Here is an 18,523-nt window from a genome sequence, read left to right on the forward strand (position 1 = left end):
CGGGGGGGGGGGGGGGGGGCGGCCAAAGGCTTTTTCGCCTGGGGCGGCGAAAAAGCCAGAGCCGGCCCTGTCTCTATAACTTGAAAGCTTGTTTCTTTCACCAACAGAAGTTGGTCCAATAAAAATTATTACCTCACCCACCTTGTCTGTCTCCATAAAGGACATTTCTCACAGCTGATTTTGCAGGGCAGGGCTGATTTTGCAGTCTGCAGGCAGGGAGGATTCTAAACCCCTTCCTACTTGTATTTTGTATGGGGTTTGTAGACCCTATCACACTGCTATTTACTATGGGTAACAGTTATATTGCAATTTTGGCATTCCTAGTCATAGATCTAGGACTCTATTGTAATATGCAGAACTTCAGTGGATTCGCCATGACTTGTGCCATGAAGTTCCATGCCACTTTAGATGTGCATACAGTATTTGATCTAATGGCCTGTTCTTGCCACAGACTCTATGAAGCTGTGATTATTCTGCCTTTTACAATGCAAGTTGCACCTTAAAGTGATTTAGGTAATTTTAGTATACTTTACTATCAGTTTCAGATATTGTGTAGCACATAGTTTTCACCTAATAAAGCAGAGAGCAAATATATATTGGGTGAAATCCTGGCCCTACAGAAGGCAATTGCAAAACTCCCATTGATTTCAATTGGGCTAGAATTTCATGCATACGATGCCCAGTTTATATATATATGGCCTTTTTCTGTTTCCTATAAATATGAAAATAGCTTGGGCAACATTAAAAATGAGAGTATACCACACCAGCAGGATGGTAAAACATTAAAATCGCACCCATTAAATGGATTAAAAACTGGCTAACTGATAGGTCTCAAAATGTAATGTGAACGGGGAATTGTCTTTGAGTGGGTGTGTTTCTGGTGGGGCCCTGCCGGGATAGGTTCGTGGCCTTAAGTTATTTAACATTTTAATCAATGACCTGCAAAAAACCATAAAATCAACACTGATAAAGTTTGCAGATGACACAAAGGTTTGGGGAATGGTAAATAATGAAGAGAACAGGTTACTGATACCAAACAATCTGGATCGCTTGGTAAGCTGGGTGCAATCAAACAATATATGTTTTAATATAGCTAAATGTATACATCTAGGAACAAAGAATGGAGGGCATATGTCATGATGGGGGACCTTATCCTGGGAATTAGTAACTCTGAAAAAGATTTGGAGATTGTGGATGACAGTCATCTGAACATGAACTCCCAGTGTGATGCTGTGGCCAAATGAGCTTATGCAGTTCTCTCACCACTCCACCTTCCCACAAGGTAACAGATTATAAGGGTGAACATTTTCCCATTTGTTTGGCTTAACAAGAATATGTAATAAAATAAAAATGTGGAATAGAAAACAGTTTTAAAAATTCTGTATTTGACATCACAACAGCTCATTTATTACTTCTGTATGTTGTTCCAATAGTACAAATCTGTGACAGAGGCTCCCAATAGAAATACTGCTGTACATTTTTAACAGGAAGAGTATTTAACTATTGGAACAACTTACCAAGGACTGTGGTGGATTCTCCATCACTGGCAATTTTTAAATCAAGATTGGATTTTTTTTTTTAAAATGGCCCAGTTAAAAATGAATTATTTTGGGGAAGTTCTATGTCATAGACAGGAGGTCAAACTAGATGATCACAATGACCTCTTCTGGCCTTGGAGTCTATGAAATCAATGAATCTATGAAGAATGGACATTTACCACAACACAGCATTTATCTTTATTGTGGATTTGTGACTCCCTATACTTCACATAGGAAATACTGAATTACTCTGTAAATTTAACAACTGCCACTGGTAAATATCCAATTTTTATTGGCACTCACCATAAGATGGACAGGGCAAATAGTAACTTACAGTGATGGGCTGGAAAAGATTCTTTCTCCATTTATGCTTTGGTCATGCTTCCTACTTCTGAAAATCTCTTTAAGTGAAGGGACCACATTCAGAATGGAATTCTAGTCAGTGATTTCCAGATCACTATGGAAAACAACCTTTCATGAGCTTCTGCTGGAGCAGTGGTTCTCAAGCTTTTGTACTGGTGACTCCTTTCACATAGCAAGCCTTTGAGTGCGACCCCCCTTGTAAATTAAAAAACACTTTTTAATATATTTAACACCATTATAAATGCTGGAGAAAAGCGAGGTTTGGGGTGGAGGCTGACAGCTCGCGACCCCCCATGTAATAAACTCATGACCCCCTGAGTAGTCCTGACCCCCAGTTTGAGAAACCCTGTACTGGAGCTTTGTAGTAATAAAATCTCAAGAAGGTTCCACTCTATGAGGCTGATGGAGATGTAGTTGGAGCAGTGGCTGTGAAGGTAGTGAGGGAGCAAGAAGCAAAGTTGGTAGGAATGACTGAAAAGCCAAGGTTTGGGCAGAGGTGGATGAAAAAGCAGGAAAGGTTTTGACGTGAAGGGGAGGTGGAGTGGGGAAATTTTGTATGTAGTAGAGATCTTAGAATGAACCCCCTCCCATCCCGAGGAAATGTGAAATAAAGTTTTCATTCATCTTTTCCTTTTATTCATATCAGGGCTTGATGAGCTCTCTTAGGGCTGGGATCTGCATCTTGCAGTCCCCCCAAAGGAAGCAGCAGCTTCTAGTTGCTGGGCCCCAGGAGCAGAGCAGGGACTAAATTGTAACTCTGAGAATCACAGCTCAGTCCATTCTTCACCCCTACTGCATGGGGGAAGTAAATTGCACTAGTCCATTCCCTAATGCAGCTTAGTATTCATTTCGGCTGTGCTGGCTGGTGACCTGCGTGGAAAGGAACCAGGGCTCTGGCTACTCCCCACCTGTTGCCCATAGGTGGCTGTTCTATATCCACATTTGACCTACAATGCAGATAACTCCTTTTTGTCCCTTTGCCTGCTAGTACAGAAGTAAAGCCTGGGTCACAGTCTGGTCTTTAGCTTTCTACCTCTTTTATTGGTCATCAAAGAAGCTAAAGTGTACACCAGCAAAGGCACAATGCTTCTAATCTCTATAACAGACAAACACTTACTCAAACTATATCACTGTATATGGGTCTGATCTGGAAGTCAGTGGAAGTTCTGGATACACAAGGAATGGAGGATCACGACCCAGCTATGAGCTGTATTAATCAAGTGAGATCTGATTTCAGAGGTGCTGAGCACCCATACTTCCCAAGGAGACAACAGGCACTGAGGGTTCTCAGCACTTCTGAAAGTTAGGCCCAAAAGGAACAGAAGAGGTAGATGAAGAGATATTCCTATCTGTAAGTCTCCTACTTTTGAATTCTAAGGAAATTCTAGGAGATACATTTTTGTTTTCTATATTTATATGTCCTAATAGGAGATGAGAAATCATGTGACATCTTTATAATCTTAGCTTATTTCAGTGGTATGGCTGTACTTTAACTGTGAACCAGCCCATGACACTGAGCTGAATCAATAAGAGCCATCATGCATCGGACACTTTGAAATGCTAACGGTTTATGATTGGGAATCCACTCATTATATCATTGCTGTACCTCAGCTAGATTAAAATTGGTTTTTAATTTAATCTCTTGCAGTTACCAGAAGTATTGCTTGCATTATAGCTCATTTCATAGCACTCAACACATCTGCAAGTTTTTCACATAGATCACCTTGTTACCATCTGGTAGCTGTTCATGTTACAGTCTCTGTCTTAGTGGACAGGTGCTCACATTAAAAATCTTGATTATAATAATTTGCTCCCTTTTGGACACTTGTAGCTATGAGATCCAGAATCGAATGGCCATTGAGACTTCAATAATTTCTCACCTTTAGAGACAGTCCCCACACAACAGGCTTGAGGCACATTGGCAAGACAGTCAAGAAACTTCCATTGTCACTGCCCATGCATCTATTTTGTGGGGGATTTCCAGAATCATCAAGATGGCACCTTCCATGTGCACTGAATTCACTTTAAAAAGAATGAGAGATGTTTTAGACATGAGCTCTTGTAGACACTAGCACTAACGGTCCATTTCCCATTCTCTGACATTTGGAGACATGTTTCTGCTAATCAGAGGGAGTGAAGATACTGTCTACTACTGCGTAAAGGTAGGAGGTGCTTTTTTGAACATATAAAGGACTGTGATGACATAGAAAAATGGATTCTGGTTCTACTTACATAGGTTCAAATCCAAGAAGTCAATAGAGTCATTCTTAAATTGCCCTGGTGTCAATAACATCAGATTCAGGACCTCTAGGTAAGGTGAACCTTGGGAATTTTGCTATGTTTTTGCTGGTGGCCTTTGTGTCTTCAGGAAAGTAGAATCACAGTGTAGGCATCTGCCATTCTATTACAATTTCCACACTGTGCCTTGGAAGGCAATCACTTCAAATAAAATGTGATACTAAAAAATAAATTAAAAATATAAAACACAACTCAACAGCTTACTACCTTACCGTGCAGTCTCTTTGAAACTGCTTTTAGAAATGTGGGCCCCCGCAGCCTTGCCGTTAATTTGTGTATTTTCTTAAGCACATAATACCACAGACATCTCAATATAAGACTGGCACTATTCATAAGTTGAGGGAATGAAAATTAAGTTTGTTTTTATTAATTCATGGAGCAACCCATGTCTGGTACGCACAGCCTATGTTTCGCAAGTTAAACACAGAAAAGGAAATACATTCCCTCTTTATTGCTGCAGTTGCTTTAAATTAAAATGCTGAAGAAAGACAATGTTATGTAACACAAAGATTCTTTTATTTCTCTTAACAAGCTTTATGAACATACTGATGTGTTTTATAAACATAATAAATTTTATCTGTCAAATCAGTGGGAAAACACAGCCCCAGGGCTCAGTGCTGTGTTGTCTCTGAAATGATACTAGTAAAGTCATACTAAAACTACAATAAAGCTAAGAAGAAACCTTTTAGTGGGTGTTTACAACATTTTAATACTAATGGAACCATGTTTGCTGCAATTGAAAACAATTTGGTAAAAGCTCGTAGTGCAAAAGGCAATGCATTTTCTTTATACAAGTAAAGAATATAAGATTAAAGGTCAGGAATAAAACTGGCAAAAGCTTTCATTGCTTTTACTGCCACTAAGAGAGGATGATCTAACTTGCTTGTCTCATGAAGAAAGTGTGCCGGCCACTCTGCAGTTGTTGTTATAGTGCGAAGGAAACAAACGAACAGATGGGTATGAAGAGAGGAGGCCTACATATGGTAAGATCTGGGCTTATTCTGCTATCGAGCATTGCAAGGGAGTTCCACTGCTGATGGCCAGCTGGGGAGAACACTTGGCCCCAGACTTCCTAGAGTCTCAGTCTGAGCTCTGTCAGCAGCACTGTGCTTGTCAGTCAAAGGTATTATGGGCGTTATACAAAAAGAGGCCATGTCTTTGGTGCTAACAAGAACCTGTGCCTTTGAGTGTCCTAAAGACTGGTACCAGGATCTGGAAGCATATTCAGAAATTAATGGGGAAACTGGGGGAAATCAGAGAAGTCTGTTATGAGAGTAGTCTGTCTTGCCTCATAGGTAGACTGTTATGTCCCCAGATAGCTGATTATAGAGAAAGGTACTTCTGACCAATTCTCTTATCCTAGCATTAGTAATGACTCCAGGATGACCCAGAACCTGCACATTGTCTTGACAATCGGAGGCAGACATCTTCAATGGAAGGTGATGTCAAGGCTCCTGGTCTTTCCTCAGATTGATTCACATTTCCTGGCAACATCACTTCTATATTACCCAGACTATCCTTGAGGCATTTAGGTATTGGTACTTTTCTCGCAAAGGCACTGGAATGTGTACGTGATAATGCTGTCTATGTTTCAGAACAAGATGTAGCGATGGGTGCTATCAGCATATTGTGGGCACTTTTGTCCCAGAATCTCAAAATCAGAACTAGTTGTTTCACCTAGAGAGGGGACTGGATTGAGGCTTGCGGCCTCCCAGAGGTGAGAGTGCTCAGTGAGAAAAAGATGCTGCTCACCACAAATGCTTTGGGATCTCCCCAAGAGAAATGGGTGAAGCCAGCTCAATGAGACTCCACTTACACATCTTAGGCCTTGCCCTCAGTATCTCATGGTTTCAAAGATTGCTGAATGATTTTAGAACATCACCATGGGATAGTAATTCTATCACTATAATTCTCTCTCAGCACCAGCAGTGCTGTTTCAACCTTATCCTGCTTTGAAGCCTGATGGGGAGGGATTTAGGAGCTTGCTGGAGGACAAGTTCTCCTGGAACTGGTTGGTGCAAATTTCTTAATAATCTTATTAAAAAGTCCAGGCTAGAGGCATCCTGAAGTTCATCTTACCTTTATTTTTATTTTTTAGAGGAAAACTTTTCATTTGGATTACACGATGTGAAAGGGGATATTTCAATTACATGGTGTAAAAACTTGGAGAATAAACCCAGTATCTTCTTTTCAGCCTTTGTTTTGGTAAATGTCATTTAAAAAAGAATTAATACCTTTACATGTTTAGGGATGAGAGACAAATACTTCACTGAAACATTTGTATGAAGCTCAGTTTCCTACCATGAATTGCCTCTACCATCCACAGAGAAATCTTCAAGGCAGAAAGCTGGCAGTTGAGGGAGTTCTGAAATGTCTATTCAGTAAGTTAAAGCAGTATAATAGGAGTAGTGTTTGTGTTGCTCGAGTTAGTTTATATTTGTCTTTCATTATAAACAATTAGCTATAATATACTTTGAGTATAAAGAGCATACAAAGTCTGAATTCAAGAGTTTTTTGTTTTGGTTTTAATTTGAAGAAAATAAGTTAGGCTCTGGTGGGGTTTTTTGTATTAATTTTATTTATTTACATGTATAAATAAACTGCTATCTCAGGCGCCAAACACCTTTGCCAATAGTCAATACATGGTCATAGGAGCACTTTATAGAGGTGGGGAAACTGAGGCATGACAGTGCGACATATCCTGTCCAAATGACTCAGAGTATTTTCTAAAGTTTCCAGGGGCCTGTGTTGATTGGCTGTTTGCTCCAACTCCCTGCCATCCCCTTCCTCACAGTCTCTTTACCTCCAGCTTTACTCCACATTGGACCTCACTCTTTCCTCCCCAGCCTATCCCCTCCTTCCAATGCCCCCAGCCTTCTCTTGCCATTCAATTTAGCTAATTCCCTTCCAACTGACCCCCCACTAAAGAAAAACATGGAACAAATATGACATTTGCTGCCTTCCATCGTTATCTTTCCTTGTGTTATATCCATTTCTCCACTATCTGTCTGTCTGGTCTGTTTAGACTGTAAGCTCTTCATGGCAGGGACTGACTCCTGACAAGTGAGCGAGAGGAGGGCATGAAAACAATTTATAAATATTTGAAAGGAGTAAACACCGAGGACCACGGAATTATTTAGTGTGGTAAATGGCAATTTCACTAGGCATAATAAAATTAGGAAAGGGACATTTTAGTATGAATAGTGAAAGGAAAATTCCCTGGCAGTGAGATCAATTAGGTGTGCAATAGTCTGCAATACAAATGGTGGAAGCCTCATTACTGGAGCCATTGGAAGTTACAATGGACAGGGAACTGGAAAAAGTACTGTGTGCAACAATTGTATACTGGCAGTGAGATGGACAGGATGATCCAATAGGTATTTTCCTTGAACTTCTATGAAGATATTTGTTTAATACTAGAGAGCCTCGACACACACACCCTTTCAAAGTAAAACAACAAGCTGAGCTGTCTCCTTAGTAATGGTAATTTACCAGAAAAATACATGTGGGGGCAGCAGGGGTAGGAATATGTGAAAGGATGGGAAGGGTTAGATGAGCTATAAATATAGAATTAGCATACAGATTTAAATCTAGGTACATTATATGGACAAGCACCACACACAAAGAAAACATATACTGGAACACTACATCAAGAAGCATGCCTCCCTTATCACTAAAGAATAATAGAGTTGCAAAGCTGCTCTGCTATTTCTCAGCAAAACTCCCTCCTGCTAAGAGCCCATGCAGAGAGACAATGTAGCAAATTATGAACAAAATAAACAACAAAAACAGGAGAAAACTGTCTGCTCAGTATAACTCTTGCATTTCTTATGTTCAGATCCAGCCCAGGGATCAAGTCCAGGATATGGCCAGCTGTATTTGGGATCAGAGAAAACTGTGAGAAATTTGAGGTGGGGCGCTCTGATAGGTTTTTGGCTATCCTGTCAGGGACATTGTCCCCATAGAAGTTGAAATCCTTAAGACAATGAGTCCTGGAAACCTAACCATGTCAAACAGAATCTCTGTCAGTTCCCCTGGGAAGCCTTTGAACCCAGAAGGGAATAGAATGGCTAGTCCATCACAAGATTTGTCCTCCCTTGTTCTGGGCATGTGGTGAATAATGTACCCTGGGTATGAGGAGTAAGGTAACACCAGTCCTGGGTGCTTTATGTGATACAGACCAGGTCAGGAGAATCATCAGCAACAGAATCATGGATATTTTGGGTGGTATTTTGGATTCCTGGATTATGAGTGCATGAGTCCCAGCAAACGGAATGGCATGTCAGTGTGTTATATGAAAATCCAATCAAAATTTAATTATTCCTTTCACACAGGGCCCTGACTGAAGGCCCTTGGATCCCAGTAGATTGTTGTTAGTATTTCCCATCATAGTTGATTGTATGAGAGTCAGTTTGTTTCAGTGCATCTTCTTGTATGAATGTAAACTCATGAGGGATCTACAGATGAGTCCACACATCAGGCAGACATGGCTGCATGTTTTTGCCACAGCCTGATTTCTTTGCTCAGCGTCCCATGTGTTTGGGTTGACTTGACCAGCTTTCTAGGTGAGCTTTGAGTGTGTCCTAATATTTTTTTTTGCTAGCCTTCCAGCATACATGCTCCTGTTTTCAACTGTCCAGAAAATATGGTGTGGGGAGTTGTGCATCACCCATATGTATGAGGTGACCAGCCCTTTGAAGTTATGTCTGTACGATTAGGGATTCAATGCTAGTCATGCAGCACCGGTTCAGGACTTGGATGTTTGGTATCCTGCCCGACCACTTGATGTTATATATGAAACACAGTATATATTGATGGAAATGTCCATAGAGTTTCATATATAGTGTAATATTTTCTTTGTGGACTCAGCTGGATGCCTCTTACCTCTCACTTTTTATGTGAATGGATCGAGAGAGTAAGCAAACCAGCTTACAAAGCACCTTTCAGCTGAAGATCCCAAAGCATTTTAAAAAGGGAGATGAGTATTACTATTCCTATGTCATAAGTGAGGAGGCTGAGGCACAAAAGGCAAGATTTTAAAGATATTTAGGTGTCTAAAGCTGCAGATAGGCACCTATTGCGATTTTCAAAAGCACCTAGGGACCTAACTTCAGTGGTCACCTACTCCTTTAAAAATGTGTCCCAAAGAGTGTAAGTGAATCAGCCCTTCACGTCACTCCCAGTGAGTCAGTAGCAGAGTTGAGAATAAAACACCAGGGCCCCATTCAATACTTTTGGGTTGAAATCCTAGCTCTGTTAAAATTAATGGTAAAACTCCTATTAAGTTCAAGAGAGGCAGGATTTCACCCATGAAGTCAAATGGGGTTTTGTCATTGACTTCAAAGGAGCTGGATTAGGCCCACAAATCTCCCAACACCAAGTGGGCACCCTGTACTAATCACTAGATAGCATTGCTTCTCACAGGATGAGAGCAGAGAAGCATCAGAGAAGAATGAGGATGATTTAGAAGTGACTAAGGAGTAGCTGGTTGACCTGACCAGGGTCAGAAGGAATCTGGGAGCATCCATGAATGTCCAGAAAGTAGCCAGAAGGTTAGAGAGTATCCTAGAGAACAGGAGTAGCAGTTGTGAGGGCTGGGTAAGCGTCAAAAGGGGAAAAGAAGGAGGAGCAGATTGGAATAGTTTCCTTTACAATTTCATTTCTCTAACAGGTTTATGGTTCAGCTGTTTAAATTCACATTGGGCTGAAACTTGAAACACAAGCTGTTAAACATGTGCAATAAGGCTTGTATTAAAAATGGTTTAAACCAGACTGGTTTTAAAATCCAGAATAATCACCTCTGAGTTTTTTAAATACATTTCAACTGGAAAGAAAAAGAAAGACAGCCAGTAAAAATAGAAACCTCCAGCTTTTGTGAACACATGTTCTGTATTGTGCTGGGGTCATTCATTTTTTGTTCTTCAGTCAAGTTATTTGCCTTTGAAATGTAGCTGCAGTACCTGGGTGTTGGACATTGGCACAAACAATATGCTGTGCCACTGAAGCACTTAAGTGAAGATGCTCCTACACTAACAGAAGAGTTTCTCCCATCAGCATAGCTAATGGCAGTAGCTATGGCAACAGGAGAAGCTCTCCTGTCGACATAGCCCTATATACACGGGAGTTGGGGGTTAGGTTGGTATAATGACGTCGTGGTTTTTTCACACCCCGAGCGACATAATTATACAGCTATAAGCTGTAGTGTTGACCTGGCCTAAGACACCACATCACAAACACATTGTAACTGTTTGCTGATACTGATAGGATCTAGAGATGAGACCATTCCATTCTCTGAATGCTGCCTTTCTGTTGGGAGGCTCTCTCACACATTTGTAACCGTGTAACAACATAGAGAAGTAATAAATGAGCCATTGTGATGCCAAATAAAGAGTTTTGAAACAGTTTTCTATTCCACATTTTATTTTATTAAATATTCTCGTTAAGCCAAACAAAGGGGAAAACATTCACCCTTATTATCTGGAACCTTGTGGGAAGGTGGACGGGGAGAGCAGAGTGGTATTGGCTGTGTACACATTCTCAGAAATATTCTGTTCGCACAAAGCAGGAGCATTGAGGGATAAGAAGGGGGGAAAGTGGTGGGGCACACCTGACTACTTCTTTAGGGCTTGATCTTGCACAATTGAAATCTACAGGAGAAATGCCATTGACTTCAGTAGGCACCGGAACAGGGTCTGCATGCATCACCAGTTGTTACACGCTGCACATTGCAATCTATAGACTGCTCATCTGGGGGGCCCAGTTGTGTCCCTTAGATGACCACTCCACTTTCTAGTTGGACTTTGATGTTCTAGTGGGCACAGTAGCCTGATTCCTTTGAGTCTTGGTTGAAGGCCTATCCTACAGTTGCATAGTTGCTTGAAGGAGCCCATCCATTCTCTTTACTTCCCACAGCACATCTATGCGTCATGGGTGAGTTTTTCAACAACACTCATCATTGGCCTAACTCTGCTCCAGTTCAGTCTGTGATAAAACTTCCATTGTCTTCAATGGGAGCAGAGTCAGGCCAATGTTGAACACTTGTGAAAATTCCACCCTATTGGTGTAAACTGAAAACTCTGGGACCAGGGCTCTTTGTTTTATGTATATAGTACCTAACACAACAAGGCTCTGATTCCTTGCCAGGGCCTCGAGGCACCAACATAAAATATATATAAAAACGCACACAAAACAGGAAGGATGCAGCCATAAAGATCTAACAATGTGACAAAATTAAAGCTAAACACTTTAGCTAAAGCAAAATTGCTCCATCTCTGCACATGGGATAAGAATAGGGGTGGGGAGATGGGGGGAGGCAAAGATGGGAAGCAAAGAACAGATGGAGTGTAATGTGTATCAACCACACTTTCCTCCCATCCTCCAGATGGCTCATCTCTGTCTCTGCCCAGCTCACCCCCTGATAGCCCTGTAGCAGGAGGCAGTACTGGCACTGGAACAGAGTCTGTATGCGGGCTCCATGGTGGCTCTGTGCAGGCTGGGGAGGCCCCTCTGGGTGGATCCCAAAGGAGAACCATGCCCTTTATCTTGCCTAAGTACTGCGGTGGCTCAGAACAATGGGAGATCTTATAAAGAGATTAACAAGATGTCATAATACATAGGCACAAAATATTGAGTATATACAGCGTTGACACCCACTCTTGAATGTAATTGCATTGCTTAATTTTAATGATCATCTACTGTTAGGGACAGATTTTAAAAATATAAGCTATGTTGTACCAGCAATATATGCATCTGTAAAGATGTGCAACAATTACACACAAGCCAGTGTTTGCACAAACAATTTTTTTCTTATGGGCTTTCCCCTGCAGTTCCACTTGCACATACTTGGCACACATAGTCTGGATACCTTGTTTGGAAAACTTGGTCATCATTGCAATAATAGCTTCTGATATAGTATTTTCTTTAATTTAACAATGAGGTTATCAATGAATGTGGATGCTATGGATCACATTCTCATTCTGCTATACCAATATACACCAGATGAGGACCTACTCCTTTGTCTTTACAAAAACTAAAAATACATACCCACTGAAGGAAGCTAGTGAACATAGTAGCAGAAAGCCAGGTGTAGCTTTTCTTTTTGATATGGTGTCTGGGAATATTCTTACAGTTATCTCCAAGAGACAGATAATTAGCTCTGTCATGGCTTTAAAATATTGAGATAAAAAGGGACCTTCTGGAAAAATGAGTTATGGCATTAGACGCAATACATAAATATTCTCATGATGGAGAAATACATACAAAATTACACAGAGACCAAGGCTGAGCTCATTAATCATCTAGCTGAATTTATTTTATTTAGGGCTAACAGGAATTTTAATAAAGAATAGGATGATGTCAGTGAAAATACAGGCTTACTGACTGTGATAATTATGCAGATAGATCTATCCTTGCTTTCTTGACAATACCAGTGTAATTACTACAAAATCACAATAAGTTGAGAAACTCTTGTTGATTTCTATGTGCCATCGTATTAGTCAGATCTTTGCTTTTTTAAAAAGATCTATATGTTAATGGACTCAATCCTTCATTCAAACACGAGACAAAAGCTACAGCTTCATAAGAAATTATAATTGTGATAAAGGCATTATAATAAGAGGGGGGAGGGAACCTCCTGGGGCGAATGAGAACCCTGAGGAATTCTGTGAATAATTTAAAGATCAATTAGCTCCTCATCTGTTAGGAACTTTTACTAATTCTTTGTAGACAGCATGTTTCTTCTTCTGTGCAGACGGCAATAATTTCTATACTATTTATGAAAGACAACAAATGAGCTTGGATTTTTTTGGCATGGACTGGTATCATTAATCAGTTGTGACTGTATGATGTAGTTAATGTCTTGGCAGCTCAATCTAATGTAATTTAACACAGGTTAATTTACCCAGATCGAGTGAAGTTTATGACAAAGTTATTCAAGTGTGTGTGTGTGTGTATTTCAGTAACTATACCCAGACTGAAATGATGCCCTATGCTATGTTGGTGCTTAACAGAAGTGAGAACGCATAGGAAGGCTTTTCCCTCATGCAATCCACAGGTAAGGATACTCCTATAGCTATATGGCGAATACTAAGGATATGTCTATCTAATGCACCAGCCTACATACCACGCACTGTGGTCTGCCTGCTAGGAGTGTGGCCAGCTCCCCAGTGAGTATGCTGTAATCAATAGTAAGTGCATGCATGGTAGTCCTTCTCAAAGACCCATAAACACCTTTCATTGCTTTAAGGAGGCCTACCCTGACCTAATCCATCCTGCAATGGCACAATGGCTCTTGTGCCAGATACATGACAAACACTGCTCTGTTCCACAGCTCCTACAGGATGATTTGTCTTGTTCTGAGTGTTGTGAACTTCCCCATTCAGTGGAATGAGGTGCTAACCTATGTCCAGTGATAATAATTTAAATATCAATATTGTTAACTATTTCATCCCTCCTCTATGAAAGGAGAGGAAGGATCACAGATGCGGGCAATTTACTGCAAGTGACATCTCATTTTCATGCCACAGTGGATAGCATTTGGAAGACACAACTACTCTTCCTCCCCCACCCCAATCAAGAAGAAACCCAAGGAGTTTAGCAAAGCCCATGGACATATTCAAGCCCCACTTAGGGGGCACCAAACATATTTTGAACATTTGCACAATCTACTGGGAGGAGCATCTCACTCTGGCAACTCACATGGGTGAAATTTACACTGTGGGTGGAACCTGGAATAATACCACCACAATTCTCGTTCCTGATGGGTACAATTATAATATCTGTCATGTACTTCTTCAAAAGTGGATGCTTTTCAATGGTAGATTGAAATGATTCCTATTGTTAATATATATAATTTGTAATTCTGTAAAGCCCTTTAAAGACCACAGAAGACGCTAAGTACATTAACAATAAAAATATTGCAGTTCTTCTGACTCAACAACCATCCACTACTTTAGAATCCTGTAGTACCTCTAATGGGGCAGGATTAAGACAGGAGTATCGGCACCACATTTAATGTATTGGAGAGGTTTGAATTTATTAGGGCTGTCAATTAATCTCAGTCAACTCAAGCAATTAACACAAAACAAATTAAATAGATTAAAAATAGTCATGATTAATCACAGTTTTAATTGCACTGTTAAACAATAATAGAATACCAATTTACATTTATTATAAATATTTTTTTGATTTTTTTCTACATTTTCAAATATATTGATTTCAGTTACAATACAGAATACAAAGTGTACAGTGCTCACTTTATATTATTTTTATTATACATATTTGCACTGTAAAAAGATAACCAAAAGAAATAGTATTTTTCAGCTCACCTCACACAAGTGCTGTAGTGCAATCTCTTTACCACGAAAGTGCAACTTACACATGTAGAATTATAATTTTTTTTACATAACTGCACTCAAAAACAAAACAATGTAAAACTTTAGAACCTACCAGTCCACTGAGTCCTACTTCTTGTTCAGCCAATCGCTAAAACAAACAAGTATGTTTATATTTATGGGAGATAATGCTGCCTGTTTCTTATTTACAATGTCATCTGAAAGTGAGAACAGGCATTCTCATGGCATTATTTGGCTAGCATTGCAAGGTATTTATGTGCCAGATATGCTAAACATTCATATGCCCCTTCATGCTTCGACCACCATTCCAGAAGACATGCTTCGATGCTGAATTTTTAATTGCTATTGTATTATTGTTTAACAGTGCAATTAAAACTGTGATTAATCTCAACTATATTTTATCTCATGATTAATTTCAATTATTTTTTAAAATCATTTGACAGCCCTAGAATTTATTTTAATGGCAGCATGATAGAATCCTCTACTTGGAATGCAAAAAAGATGACACAGAAGGCTGTGTCTAACTTAGAAGCGATTGCAAGCTACCATATAAATACATGGGCCCAGACTGTAATTTCACACTCAAGACTGCAGTGCAGGAAACTCCAGATAGGATTGTGATTTACGGACACCATTTCTCTCTCAGCTCCCCAGTGGATAGTACAAGCGTGCACACTATTTATCTTTGATGTTTTTATCGCACCCATTGCTGTGGTATCTAAGCATGTGTACCTAACCCTTTGCATGGTGACATCTACTCTCTGAGAGCAGAAATTGCTCTTATGCCTGGTCTTTGTGTGGGGGATGCAAAAGGAGGAAAAGCCTCTTGAGAGCAATCTAGCCCATATTCTGTAATATGTACTCAGGGCCAGATTTTTAAAGGTATTTGGGCACCTAACTCTCAATGGGAGCTTTAAAAATCTGGCTTTTTTTACTTAATTCTGCCAATGTTTACTATTTGAATAAGGAATGGTTACATGGGTAAGGCTCCAGATCTGATCCTTAGTTAAGTATGAAAATCCTTATTATTGTGTAATTCGAGGGATAGAACAATTACCACCCATTATGGCCACTTTCCTATACTTTTGTGGGGTATTTCTTTTACCATTTTTCTGAAATGAGTATTTAAAGAATCAGAGAAAAAGATACCTCTTCACAATGCTATCATTAAATGCAAAGTATTTCTGGTGAAAATCACACTCCTCACAAGCTCTCATTCTTGTTAACAATTGTTACACAGTTCAGAAGGTCAATAATATGTCATATTTATTTATGGGACAGCATAAGCACAACAATGTAACATCACATCTTCCATTTCCCTAAATGGGACAGAGAGGCAGAGGGGAATTACATAGAATGTTTATAATATGGGGGAGGGGGGGGATAAAAAGTGTTGTGCTAATTTACAGATGTTGAGGACACCTGCTAATTTATCTAGTAGGCAGGAAGTCTGTGAAGGCTGATCGGTATAGGATTTACAGATTTTAATTATATCCATAGTATTAAAGGCTAATTAAAGTATTAAAAATACAGCTATTCCAAACAATTTCAAGCAATGCATTCATGGGGAAATTTTGAACACAGGTAAGACAGCTGCAGCCAATTTATAATCTTGCATTCCTGTAGTCTTTATTTTGCCAACGTGTGAGAAAAAAATCTCTACTTGCTAATTGCAGGTAAATCTGCAGTTATAGAAACGGTTTGGCACCCCGCTGTGAACCTGATGTTGTATTACAGCCAAAAGGTAGTGTTCCTTTGATTGAGAAGATGAATAATTTAGTTAAAGATGTAGTAAAAAGAAGTGGTAGCTTATCATTGGCCTTCTTTTATATCATCTTTCTGGTTAGCAATTTCAATATTTAACTTCAGAATAGTAGCTTAACTTTTGCTCTCCGCAGAGAAATCTCTAGGCTTTCCACTCCTCCATAGTAAGCTTAATGGTTCTACCTAACTAATCTAATGATAAAGGTTCTATCTTAAAGAGTGTGTGTGTGTATTTTTATATATGTTGTGTGTGTATATATATATATATATATATATATATATATATATATATAAAACCTACACAAACCCCAATGGAAAAGATGAGGAAAAAATGACAAATATAAATTAATCAAGCAAGACATAACTCATAATATCTATATATGTGATAGCTATACTTAGAGATCAGTGTAAGGGATATGAGGAATTCAATTTCTCCTCCTTTATCTATGATCTTACGTTTTGCTTGACGGATGTAGGATACTGTTAGTCATTTTTCCTTATCATTTTCACTGGAAAAAAAATTAGGAGGATAACTCTAGTATAATCAGGAAAATTATCAAGCCCCATTCACCACCTATAAAACAGTGGATCGCAAGTTTTAAAATCATCTAAAGAAAGTAATTGCTCTACATTAAATACACCTAGATATCTGTCCTCTGATAAATAATTTAGGAAACATTATGACCCTGCACTTATATATAAGTAAAATGTAACCATAGAGATTCCAACAAACTGAACAACGGGAGAGTTAACTCCAAGAAAGTATAAACTATCACAGGAAGGTTATATCTAGATGGCCCACAAGGCATGAAGAACCCTCTATTGGGGAGCCAGGCTTGCAAATTGTGGAGGCCTCAGGTTGTGGGTTTGGAGGACATCACTGAAGTTCTTTGTGCTTTGTTTTTATGGATGCTGGGATTGATGATAGCATGTAATGGTATCCTGGAACTGATACCATTTCTATACGCACAGATATCTCTCTGTTAATAGCTAGGATATACTTTAGCCTTTTATCTCCGGTTTATAGGAGGAATGCTGCATGGATCCAGGGACAAAAGAAATGGAGAAAGAGAGGAAAAAGTACTTTTTATCAACCTTACTTATTCATGGGCTGAGGGAGAAATAACTACATCATCAGTTGTCTCACTGAGACTGTTTCTACTGGCAAGGCAACATGACTTGTAACCCAAGTAGTATGGGTCAGGTAGAGTATGTGAACTTAGGACATATAAGAATGTGCATAGATGAAAAAGAGGAGATGACAGAAAGAAAAGTTGTGTAGGTCCTGACTTCACATGGTTTACCTGACCGATACTTCTTTAATCTGTCTTTCACTCTACAAATTTACAAATGGTGACCACTTGTGGTGAGGAGATGTCAACATCCTTATGGACTATATCCCACTGCATGTGGTGTACAAAAGAATTTCTGAATTCTGGTCATTTTTAAAATTCATGCTGAACAGAAATAGGCATACATCTAATATTCAAAATCATGATCCCAAGCAGCATATGAACCAGTTTGGTCAAGAAGACTACCAAGGAAAAAATACAATTTAGAGTTATTTTATTCAGGTAAAATATTTGGGAAGAGACTATTTGATTTATATATTTAAAAACTGCCCTATTCTAGTCTTAATGTATGATTTTTATGTAAGCAGGGTCTGAATGAGCTCTCCCTGACAGCTAGCTGAGGAGGGAAAACGTCTTCAGGACTGGACTGTATTTACATGAACACACCCACTCTGTCTAGGTATCCAGCAGATAGAGCTGTGTTGCCAAAATGATCGACTTTGGCTTGTGCTGAGTTACAAATCACTTCAGTACTGAATGCAGGGTAATGAAATGTTGTTACCCTTATTGTATGAGTAAAGGGCAGCAGAATTGTACTTAGCCTGCCCTGATTGAGGTGTCACCCTCAACTGAACTGAACTCGCTAAGCAGGTGCCTTGGATGCCAGACCCCTGTGGTATCCTGTGAGAGAGAGAAGGGGTGGGGACAGGTGTCCCTGCTGGGAGATGTGGGCTCTGCTTAAGAGTCCTAGGCCTGGTTTATCCTGCCCTTCCAAGATAGAGCTAATTAAGACTCCATTAGGAGTCTCTTGTTTTGTTAAGTGATCACTACAGCTGAAATCACTTGTAGGACAGTGTTTCTGACCAACCTGTTTCAGCAATGAGGTTTCCCCAGTAAGAGCTGAAAATCACTAAGA

This window comes from Terrapene carolina, unplaced genomic scaffold (assembly GCF_002925995.2).
Source record: "Terrapene carolina triunguis isolate 2854851 unplaced genomic scaffold, T_m_triunguis-2.0 Scaffold58, whole genome shotgun sequence".
NCBI classification, from domain to species: Eukaryota; Metazoa; Chordata; order Testudines; family Emydidae; genus Terrapene; species Terrapene triunguis.